Genomic DNA, 13,129 nt, shown 5'->3' on the forward strand with positions numbered 1-13,129 from the left:
ATGTTCTTTTCAATACATTTTACTTTATGTTCATTTTCATTTTTATGATGTTTCTATTTTTACATAATTCCTCCCACATAGCAAAATTGGTATGGCCTGGATCTGTCCCACACAATGTGCTTACACATGGCCTGCGTACCGCAAAGAATGACGGCCCTATGGTGGCCCAGATCTGGTTTACCAGAGGTGGCCCACACATGAGCCAGCACAAGGCCAGTTGCAGACACACTGCTGGCCCTGTGCTGGCCCAGAACAGTTTCAGCTCTGGCCCCAGATGTCAGCCTAATGTGTACCTTAGCCATGTAAGCCATGTAATAACAACATGTGCTGGAACATAATAGTGCAAAAGTAACATGACGAAACTCTGTTCAGACAGTGAATGGACTGATTCTTATACAGCACTTTTTTACTCACCCATATTACTCAAAGTGCTCTATACAACATGTCACATTCACCCAATCAGGCCAAATGTGGCATGCCATCACATAAACAGTGCCATCTTACCATGCCAGAAGTCAGCCAGCAGTGCCGGCTTGACACCAGATCCAGGCAAGACCCGTCTGCTATGTGGGATGACTTGTTCTTTTGGCATTTTAGTTGTGGATTGTGTTTGGACTGTGTCTCTTGCCCTTTCAGTATTGTTTCCTTGTGCTTCTAAGTGTCCCTTTGTTTCTTTTTAGGTTATGTAGTATGGGTTAGAGATATTTTGTATGTTGTTTTTGTTTAATAAATCCGCCTTTTGGATTATTCCCTGATGTGCCTGAGTTCTGTTATTTAGTGTCACTTTGAAAGGACACACAGCCAGCATTTACATAGAATTGTTCTTTCAATTTTTGATAAAGATTACAGTGAATTGAGATGTAACTTGGCCCAGAGGTACGGTAGGACGCCCAGAGTAAGAAAGTGTTGAAAGTTGGACCTCAACTATTATGGATGATTTTTAATGAATTTTTGAAATTTCCATAATTGTAGTGTATTGACTGTATTGAATTGAATAAATGTTTCCATTAATTTCTGAGGAAATCTACAGTAAATCTGGATGAAACTTGGCACACAGGTACAGTAGGTGTCCCAGAGGAGGGATGTGTTGAAAGTTGTACATCAACTACTCAGGATGATTTTTTAATAATTTCTGAAAATTGACATAATTCTATTGTATTGACTGTATTGCATTGAATACAAATACCCTTTAATTTCTGAGGAATTCTACAGTAAATCTTGGTGAAACCTGGCACACAGGTACAGTAGGTGTCCCAGAGGGGGGATGTGTTGAAAGTTGTACATCAACTACTCAGGATGATTTTTAATGAATTTTTGAAAATTGACATAATTCTACTGTATTGGCCGACTGCATTGGATACAAGTACCCATTAATTTCTGAGGAATTCTACAGTAAATCTGGCTGAAACCTGGCACACAGGTACAGTAGGTGTCCTAGAGGAGGGATGTGTTGAAAGTTGTACATCAACTACTCAGGATGATTTTTAATGAATTTTTGAAAATTGACATAATTCTATTGTATTGACTGTATTGAATTGAATATAAGTTTCCTTTAATTTCTGAGGAATTCTACAGTAAATCTGGATGAAACTTGGCACACAGGTACAGTAGGTGTCCCAGAGGAGGGATGTGTTGAAAGTTGTACATCAACTACTCAGGATGATTTTTAATGAATTTTTGAAAATTGACATAATTCTATTGTATTGGCCGACTGCATTGGATACAAGTACCCTTTAATTTCTGAGGAATTCTACAGTAAATCTGGCTGAAACCTGGCACACAGGTACAGTAGGTGTCCTAGAGGAGGGATGTGTTGAAAGTTGTACATCAACTACTCAGGATGATTTTTAATGAATTTTTGAAAATTGACATAATTCTATTGTATTGACTGTATTGAATTGAATATAAGTTTCCTTTAATTTCTGAGGAATTCTACAGTAAATCTGGATGAAAATTGGCACACAGGTACAGTAGGTGTCCCAGAGGAGGGATGTGTTGAAAGTTGTACATCAACTACTCAGGATGATTTTTAATGAATTTTTGAAAATTGACATAATTCTATTGTATTGACTGTATTGAATTGAATATAAGTTTCCTTTAATTTCTGAGGAATTCTACAGTAAATCTGGATGAAAATTGGCACACAGGTACAGTAGGTGTCCCAGAGGAGGGATGTGTTGAAAGTTGTACATCAACTACTCAGGATGATTTTTAATGAATTTTTGAAAATTGACACAATTGTAGTGTACTGGCTGTATTAGATTGAATAAATGTTTCCATTAATTTCTGAGGAATTCTACAGTAAATCTGGATGAAACTTGGCACACAGGTACAGTAGGTGTCCCAGAGGGGGGATGTGTTGAAAGTTGTACATCAACTACTCAGGATGATTTTTAATGAATTTCTGAAAATTGACATAATTCTATTGTATTGACTGTATTGCATTGAATACAAGTACCCTTTAATTTCTGAGGAATTCTACAGTAAATCTGGATGAAAATTGGCACACAGGTACAGTAGGTGTCCCAGAGGGGGGATGTGTTGAAAGTTGGACCTCAACTATTCAGGATGACTTTTAATGAATTTTTGAAATAAACATAATTGTAGTGCATTGACTGTATTGCACTGAATATGAGTTTACTGTGATTTCTGAGTAATATTACAGTAAATCTGGGTAAAAACTGGCCCAGAGGTAAAGTAGGTGTCCGAGAAGAGGATTGTGTTGAAAGCTTGGCATCAACTTTTAAGAATGATTTTTAATGAATTTTTGAATATGCAACCAGACTGTCACGATGGCTGTATTGGGCTGTTCCATTGTAATTTGTGTGCGCGCGTGCGTGTGACTGTTCACGCGCGTGCATGTGTGCGCGAGTCTAGGCTTTCAATCAGGATATAAAGCGAAAAGGCGCTACCGTAAAGACTGGTGTAAAAGCGCAAGGAAATTTATGCGGCGGATAGGAGGCGGCTGGCTTGTCCGCGGCTCACAAATGACGGCTCACTTTACCGCAGTCGAAAGATGGCACCGCAGGAAACAATTTTTCGGTGAAAGAAAATGAGGCCAGAATAAATGTCCCGGTAAGTAATATTAAGTTTGTTGAGTTTAGTAAACTTCGGTGAAATTAGAATCCCAAGGAAAAAATAACACTTAAAGAATTATTGCAGCCGTTGAATATTTCTGACAGTATGCTACTGAGGGCAGCTAACATAAGAGTTATGAGTTATAAGATATAATCTAAGTCGTAACATTGCTGTATGGAGCTGCAGATTTGGTTGCAGGTTAACATAGCTGGACTGGCCATCGGGCATACCGGGCATGTGCCCGGTGACTTATTTTTTATTTTTTTTTGTAATGGCATGAACAATGAGAGGTGGTGGATTGGCCAGATGCAGGTCGATGTGTAAAAATGACTCAGTTGTTTGGTGGTGGCTATGGCGGGGCTTCCACAGAGGCAACAGGTGGATGAGGGAAGGGGAGGCAGGAGGATAGCCCCGAGGCAGCCGCCAGTCCGAGTGTCAGGTGAACTGAACTCCAGGTAAGAAGTTATGAGCTGCAGTCTATCTGGGTCAGATATAAACCAAGTTTAGGTGGAGTTTATTTTCGTTGTGCTGACTTTTTACCCTCAGTTGCAATAACTCGTACTGCGTTCTAGCCAGCTTGATGGAGTTTTTAGGTGGGTGGGTGCTATCATGTTACTGATAGTGAACTTTATTTTATTCATAAGGTTAGTTAGTAGAGTTGCCAACGGCTCCTTAAAAAAATGGAATGGTCCCTCAATCAGAGAAAATATTACACGTTTCGTATTGAGCTGAGAAGAGACGCAGTTTGTCCCGAACTTTAGCTAGAATGGAAAAAGACACAAAGCTGGAGTTATTCTGTGTTTACGCTGCACAGCTGCCTCTTCTTCTCTCATTCTCCCCCTCCCTCTCCTGTTGCTACTTCAATCATGAAACTGATCAATGATCAGCTGATCGTCTCTCTTGTTTATTTATCGCCCACTTTGTGCCAGAAAGAGGAAACCAGCAGATGTCGCGCTAAACAACAGCAGCACGTTTAAGCTTGATCAGCTGTTGTTAGAATTTATTTAATATTAATTTCTAGTATCAGCTGATGTTTGCTGGAGCCACAGCTGTAAAGCTGCTGGTCATGATGTCGGTTTGGATATGTGGTGAGAGGGAAACATGAAGATGAAACCAGGAGATGTCCTTACTGAATCATCAGAGCTGAACAGGTGATGGAGAAACAGGTTTACCTTTTAGGTGACATGAATGAGTTGAAGGGAAGTTATGAACTGTTTCTGAGAGACAAATAACACCAGGATCCTTTTCTAAGCAGCTGACAGCTGGTAACTGTGCAGGGGCGGATCTAGCAAAGTGTTGCCAGGGGGCAGGTAGGGCATTAACAGGGAAAGGTGGGGCACAAAGAAATACTTTTCTTTCTTATTCTCATTTAAAATATCTAGCTTTTATTAAATAATTATCTAAATCTTACAACCAAAGTTTTTATCTGACGTAAAATGTATAGAAATCATACATATACCAACAAGACTGTACATCACTGTCACAACAGCATTTGTTTTCAGTCAAAGGCTTTATGGCTTTAATACCTGGGGGGCCCGTCTCTAGTCAAAATGCCCGATTTTCTGTCCCAGTCCAGCCCTGCAGGTTAATACTGGCAGTGTCACCATGCCAGCTGACTGGATTTCATCATCAGCCAGTGTTGTTCTTTATCAATATTACCAAAGTTTACCATAAGGCAGCATAGAAAGTATTTACTTGCCTTTAGGTTTTATTCAAATGTTAGTCTTTTCAGTTGTTTCCCCACTTTTTTCCTGTTTCACAATCAAACACCAGTTTGTGAGAAGATTATCTTCTTTTTTTAACAGGCAGATAAAGTTTTGCATTGGCTAATTTGTCAATTGTTTGTTACAAATGTTCATATTTTAATATTAAAAAATGTTTTTGCCCAAAACATATGTGTACTATATGTCAGTAAAAATACTATGCAAATATTGCTGTCCTTGAATGCTGAGTAAACACTGACAAAACACTGATTGTATCTCTTGTCCTTTAGCAACGCAGTATCTAAAAACTTTGCACAGTAGTGGTTAAAATCTCATTCTAATAAGAGTTAAAAGCGCATTCGGTTATTAGGTTTACAGGGTTATTGAATTATGGTTAATAGAATTGTTTTTAACATTATCTGCCAATTACATCTGCCACCCTTCTCCAAATCTGTGCCCCTACCTGGCCCCGCCAACAAAAATTTTCTAGACACGCCACTGAAGAAGTGAAACAACTGCCTTATAGTATCTTAGAGGTTTTACATGGATTTTTAATATAGGTCACTGTGTTACTTTATAGAATAGTTTGCTGAAAAGCATCAACGCAGTTATATTTCTCTAAATGTCAATCACTTGTGAAATGTTTCTTTCCTCAGGATAAGGGATGGGTATTGATAAGATTTTCACGATTCCGATTCCATTTTCGATTCTGTTTAACGATTTGATTCTTTATTGATTCTCTTATCGATTCTTTTTAAAAAGGAGAACACAGAGGTCGATTAGCTTAGAACTTTCTTTTATATCTTCTCTTTGAACAAGGTAGAAATTTAGGAGTAACATGGCCTTACAAACCCAACAGTGAGATCTTAAGAGATCCAGCCTATGGCTCTTCAATCGGGTGTCACAGGGTCCCCAGGAAAAAAAAAAGTAAATGTAAAATAATAAAATAAATATTCTTCTGTAGCAATAACAAAGTATAACATAAATTATTCTGTGGCAATTACACAAGAATATCCAGTAATGTCCCTGCCTACAATTAAACACATTCACTTACCGAAAATCGGGGCATCTGCTGCGGCAAATGGGTGCAAGCCTTTTACCACAAACTTAGTCACTGCTCGGTGACATTCGTCTACCCTGGCCTGAAAGGAGACGCTAACGGTAGACTGCAGCGAGAACTGCCAACATCTGAGCCAGACTCTGTCTGTCTGTCTCATCATGGTCACCTAAATGCACAGTAATGGAAGGTTTTGTAATAAGGCAGATCGCGCTAACATAATATGCACTGTTAGTTGATTATTTACCTGCCGCATTAACGGGAGAGGACGTGCAAACGTTACCGCTGCTGCTGGGTTGAGATTCACGAGTCCGGAGCAGAATTAAAATCACGACATTCATTTAAGGTCATTGCGTGTTTTGTGAGCAAATGCTTTTGCATATTCGTAGTGTTTCCTCTCTTAAATGAAATATCTACTTTGCAAGTATTGCAAGTTGCCCTGTTTGTCATCCGTTCTCTTAAAGTATAATCAAACTTTTGAGCGTTTGAGCCGCTTAGGCGCCGTGTTTCCTGCCAGGTAAATGATGCTCCGCAACGTGGTGACGTCATTCGGGTCGACTGGAATCGATAAGGGAATCGTTTGCAAAAATGGCAAACAATTCCAAGGAATTGAAACAGTTCGCAACAAGAGCCGGTTTTCGATACCCATCCCTACTCAGGATACTATCTCCAGCTGGGTTGTCATCTTCATCCTCCCCATCAACAGTGCCTTCAACCCCATCCTGTACACCTTGACCACCAGAGAGCAGGTGGAAGTTTTACTCTGTCATTGGCAGAGGAGACATACATTAAAGAAAGACGGCAAAAGCCTTACCTCGTCCAGATCTTTATGGTGACGTCACAAGGTCTGTGCTACCAGCCACCCGTTTACCTCCAGCAGGTGTCACTTATAAGCACAGAACCTCGCTATGCCTGATGATGTATTTGTAGAGATACAGCATTTTGTAAGCTAATTTTTATTGTTTTACTTGATCTTTAAGAACAAAGTGTGCTTCAACAAGACTTCAACAGACTTTTGCTTGGAAATAATCAGCAGTCACTGTGCCGTCTCATCGCGCTCTGACATTTATAAAATGTGATGACAACCCCAGAAACAAACACCAACCACCCTCAGCATGTGACTGTCTCATCATGCCGTTCAAGCTACATGTTGACTTTATATTTGCAATGAAATTTGAAAGGAAACCATTTCCATTTATTCACTTACGTTCAGTGTTGGGGAGTAACGGAATACATGTACCGCCGTTACGTATTTAAAATACAAAATATGAGTAACTGTATTCCATTACAGTTACCGTTTAAAAAGGTGGTATTCAGAATACAGTTACTTTGTTGAAATAAATGGATTACACTGCGGTACTTTCCTCTTTCATATTGTCGCGGGTCAGGACTGTTTGGGTTTGGTTTGACAGCTACGTTCTGTTGTTCCAGGCGGCAGCGTTACGGTTGCCATGGTTACAGGGCGACGCTCTCTCTCTCTCTCGCGACTGTGTTTCCTGGGTGAGAGAGCACCTTTTCGTTGTTGTTGTTGTTGTTGTTGTGCTAAGCTAACAGGCAGAATGCTACAAGCATAGCTCTAAAGAATGTAGCATCATGGGCAGTATAGTCCGTGTTGCAGGGAGAATGCACTGCCATACACGTTATGTGTCTGTGAGCGCGAGGAGGGAGAAAAAGGGGAGTGGAAAGGTACGAGTTGTCATCGAGCAAAAACGGGAGCTGGAAACATGTAAATATAATAATAACCACTTCAGCCAAGAAGAGAGCCTGACGAGCCCAGTTGTAAGTACGCTATTAAGACTCGACTGTACACTGTGTTCGTGTTTTCCTCCGAAAACAACAAGTTCCATTGGAGCAGCCTTTCAACGCCTCTCTCTGTCTCTCGCAAGAAAAGTTGACCCACACAACAAAGTAAAGCTATTTTTCGGCTACGAGCCGACAGGGACCCCGCCGTATTAGTCAGAGGTCCCTTTACTACAGTTCGGAGTCGCGGACCTTCAGTAATAGTAATAAATCACACAGCAATAGTACATTCACGTTGTTGTAAAAACCATGATAATATATTAATAAGTAATCCAAAGTATTCAGAATACGTTACTGTCATTGAGTAACGTAACGGAACACGTTACAGAATACATTTTGGGGAATGTATTCTGTATTCTGTAATGGAATACATTTTAAAAGTAACCTTCCCAACACTGATTACGTTCCTCCTTCATAAGGTGATACAGGTACATCCTGGAGAGTCATGTAGAGGCAGACATCCACCAATGTTCACATTCACACTCACATCCAGGGTAAAATCACCAAATATCCTAAAATGAATATATTTGGACCCAAATAGTGGTTTTACAGATTATTTTCTACTGATAAAGACCTGGCTGGCTGATTTCCAGTGAAAACAGAACTTTTCCTGGAAATTAACAAAAAACATCTTTTTTAATGTCTGGGCAATGAGCTACCAAAGCTTTTTATGTAATTTTATTTTTTATTTCTTACTATCGAAGCCCCAAAAGTCATTCTGTCAGATTTCTTGTATTTATTTACAGCAGCATTTCTTTATCATGTAGAAAGAGATGCACAATTTAAATTGCACTTCTTAGTAATCTGTTAAGATATAGGAGGGAATAAATGTGCAGTTAACTTCTTTAAACCGATAGAAAAGGGAGTTTCAGTTAAGATGAAAGTGAGCTATATGTGGCCCATGATGTAAAATGTGTTTGACATCCCTGCCTTAAAAGTCTATCAAGAAAAGTGTTTAGATGACTCTAGTAAAATGCACACATAGATCCTAACCCGTCACTGTGGTGAACCTTTTATGAAGTTTAGAAGCTGTGGGACAAACACAGAGGGACTGGCAAATACCAGTGACACAATATTAATGAATCACATATTTTTATATACAGATAAGCTTTCCAATTAATCTCTCCCCACCTACTTGTCTTTTTGCCCTTTAATTCCTCCATCCCCATCACTTTTTGGGTGTTTTTCAGCTTGTTTAACTTTCCTCATTATTCTTGCTTTCATGTCATATTCTTCCATTTACATGTACTGTATCTGCTTTGACTGGACTAATGTTGAAACTGAACCAATATGCTGCAGACTCTATGTGCTATAGTCATGCTGTTTAAGAGAACTGCTCTGAACTCCTCATTTGACTGACTGCAACTGGATGAAAGCATTTTGTACACGCATGTCATGTTGCATGTAATTAACTAACTGACAAATGAGGAGACTGAATTGTGACACTCTGAACATCTGCGCACGAGACGTTGGAGCTGGACTTTTGCAGCTTTCTTTCATGTTGTGATGACTCTGATTTTTTTCTATACCAGTGCACCAATGTACCTTTAAACAGCTGCTTTAACTTAGTGACAATCATTAAAGGTGGAGGAGTTTACACACTGAGGACATGAAAAAGGAAAGCTGCACAGATAAATAAAAATGGTTATTTAATGCTTGCGTACATTTCTCATTAATATGCCAAGCAATGGAATCCCAACAAGGCCCATTTTTCCTGTTATGCTGTTTTGATGTGCATATGTTTACGTTTAGTGTATAAAATTCAGTACGGATCCTCTCGGTGTGAGTTGTGTGCTTTTGATTGTGTTTGTTGGTGTCAGGCCCTATATTGGTTTCCCGAAAGTTTTTTCTTTTTAACTGAAATTACAACAATAAAAAGACATGAACGAATATGAAGCACAATCAAATAATTTTGTCTGTTTTGTATTTTTTGGTCATTCTTTAAGGCTTTCTGTAACGTGAAGGGAAGAAAGCGCAAGCAAAAATAACCAGTGGTGTAATGAATTAATGTGTTAATTATCAGGTTAGCTATATAGGTAAAGCTATAGCTATAGGTATAGGGTTAGGGTAGTCCCATAGTATAGGATTAGGTACTCTATAGGTAATACTCTATAGGTAACTCTATAGGTAATCCCATAGTTGATTGCAGAGCTAATATATTTGCTAATATGATAGCAAATCCATGAGCTAACAGGAAAAGCTTCTTCAGCTCTAAGACCCCAACTGTCTGCCATCTATAATCCAGTTTTGAGATCCCTTCCCAGACGCCTTAACGCCCACTCACATCCTGGGCCATTTGACCACAGTAAATCACATGATAGGGGTGGGGCTAGGTCTCACAATGGGTTCATCTGAGACCTTGGCTGATTGTGACCCACACCCGCTTTCACACTTTAGCTCTTGTGATTAGGAAGAGGATCAACAGAGGGTCCATGACCCTCTTGGGGACACTCCCATAGGGCTTAAAATCTGGGACTCTCCACCAATTGCTCTTAGAACTAAAGCTTCTCAGATGAGAGGTGAAACATCTTCAAGAAAATTAAAGAAGTCCAGATGCTTTTTTTCTTTCTGAGCTCCATCGACTATGATGACCTGGATGACTGAAAAAATTAACAGACACACCACAGGAGTAACAACCCTAAATATAACAAATACTGAAAAGGTATTAGAAATGAAACAGGCTACACTGAAAAAAATGAATGGTTAGATTGGATATTTTGGACCACCTACCAAGAAAATGTCTCATGCACAACCGCTAGACCAACCCTAGCCACATCACAATTTCAACTCGCATCAGAAAATAGTTCAGCCATCCTGGCACGCATGCCGAAGATGTTCAAGTTGTTCGCTGCCCCCGAATGAAACCTGCAAACTGCTGCACTATCTTTACCCACCTGTAAAACCACAAACCTCTCCAAATGTTGATTACTACCCAGGAAATTACACCTGTTTTTATAGGAATGAATTGAATTGAATAGTGTACTTATATGGGTTTATTTTACAGGATAATAATTTTGGTCATGTGTCATGTGATGGGCCAATGGTATGACTCCCTTTAATGGGTTCCATTTATTTCCCCACAGCATGAAATAGCAGAGAGGCCAGTAAGAAATCACACTTGTTTTGGCATATACATCCTTTTTCCATCAAGGTTATTGAGGAACCAGCTGAGCTGACCCAGACTTTCAAATCAAAGTCAGGGTTTTCAATCAAACCTGTAGTGTTGGAATAATAATTTCCTCTATTTACATTTTCTTACAATGATAATCTGTACAAATGCAATAAAGTGATGCAAAAAAGTGTTGGGTTTAAGAAAGCTGTTACACATTCAAAATCAATCATATTTTATCGCTGAGATATCTAAACATCACATGCTAAAAGCAAGCGAAAACATCCCATTGAACATGGACCCTGAAGCAGCAGGGTGGGTAACAAGTTACTTTTTAAAATAAAACTGTGTATAACAGCTAGAATAGCCATGTATCTAGCTCAGAAAAGTTGTAAATAACAACAGGGGCCACAGAGTAATGAAAGCGACTGCTATGCATGCATATGTATAACTGATGGTATTTATGAAGTAGAATAATCACAAATGAATCATTACAATTTGAAATTAAATGCAATGCAATCACCTTTTCCTACATGCTGTATTTAATCACCATAAAGAAAATATCCTATAATTAGTGGTAAATTACTGAAAATCATAGTATTCAAAACACTGTTAGAATGAGAATCTCAAAACGTCATGTGTTATGTACAAAAAATAACAAACAAAAAAGCAAACAGAAAAACAAAATGTTTTTTAAATGGCACTTTGGTTTACTTGTGTACTGATACAACACTGACTGCATTTGCTAGGATTACTAGGGATAGGAATGCTGAGAATTTAGTGATCCCTGTTTCATTATCGATAACACTTATCGATTCAATTCCTTATCAGTTCAATAAGTTCAAAACTTATCAATATGTTTTCATCGGCTCTGCTTTGAGAGTCACCACCATCGCTAGCATATAAAAATATATCACATCTTACATGTGCTCTATTGACCACACAGTGTGTGCATGTTGCAAATGTTTGTGCATGTTGGAGATATTTCTGCTCTTTTTGTGATCAGTTTTGGGATCCATCCACTCTCTTCCGCTTATTCTCGCTGGAGCCTTTCCCAGCTCAGTTTTACAAAAAGTAATTATTACACATATTACACAGAACATTTTTCACACTTTAAAAAAAAATGCTGTATGTTACTTAATTACTCCCAGGAGAGAGTAATTCATTGTACCACTCATTACATTACTTTCTCTGTAAAATAGCTGAAACACACTCTCTCATAATTACCATTTAACAAGATAAACCTGCTACTACAACTCAACACAGCAACACAAATACATGTTCTAATGAGGACAAACATATGATCTTTCTCTTAGTATTTAGGTATGAATACAAAGCAAAGATGAAAACCGGCAGGAAGAGACTTTAAAGTAATGACCAGAGTGATTCAAACATGAACAGGTAGAAATGGAGACTGCAACCTGACTGCTCATTTGTATGTTACTGTTGATGTTAAGGGTCTTGGTGCTGGGCCGGCATTCACTCAGTTTTTACTCTTGGTTCTTGGCTAGCTTAGCATTAGCATGCTGTCCGTGCAGGTCTTTTTGTGCAGGCTGAAGTTGTGTTAGCAGCATACTGTGGTTGTTTTTGTCTTGATATAGTTTAAAGTTTACCATCACACTCTCGTCCTTTTGTGCAATAAAAATAAATGTCCACATCCATGCTGTAGATTGTGCTGCTATTTTCCTTGTCTGACACACAAACTGAAATCAGCTGAGTGTAGTGCAAGTGCAACTGGAACCGGTAAGTGAGATCGATGGGCAGGCAGACTAACAATTCTAATGAATTGGACTACTGGAGCAGGTTCTCTACAAGAACCAGTTTTCTATATAAAAACATCAAATACATTTTCAGCTGCTATAATCTTCAACATTTCATCTTCTAAAAACAATCATGTAACCTTTCAGAAAGTTGCTTAAACTCAATCAAATAACCCATATACAATTCTATTGCAATAAAACAAAAGAATTGATGGGTATCCCATGTCATATGCAATGGTAAATGGACTGATTCTTATAGAGTGCTTTTCTACTCTCCCAGAGAACTCAAAGCACTCTATACAACATGCTACAATCACCTTCTTCTATACTTATACTGCTTCCTAACCACATTCAGACACATTCATACTCCGACGGACTGGAGGAGCCAGGATCGAACCACTAACCGTCCGATCAGCAGGTGACCTGCTCTACCTCCTGAGCTACAGCTCAGCTACTTCAGTAAGCTTGAAACAAAGTGCTCACATTTTTCAGCAGCGTACCCTGGAATTGTTTGGGATTGTGAACATCAGATTTTGAAAGTTATGGGAAGGCCTATGTTACAGCGACAGCTGCAAAAAAGCCTGAAAACCAACCTCCAATATAGGGTGAAATGCAATGCTAA

This window comes from Astatotilapia calliptera, chromosome 7 (genome assembly GCF_900246225.1).
Source record: "Astatotilapia calliptera chromosome 7, fAstCal1.2, whole genome shotgun sequence".
Taxonomy (NCBI): Eukaryota; Metazoa; Chordata; class Actinopteri; order Cichliformes; family Cichlidae; genus Astatotilapia; species Astatotilapia calliptera.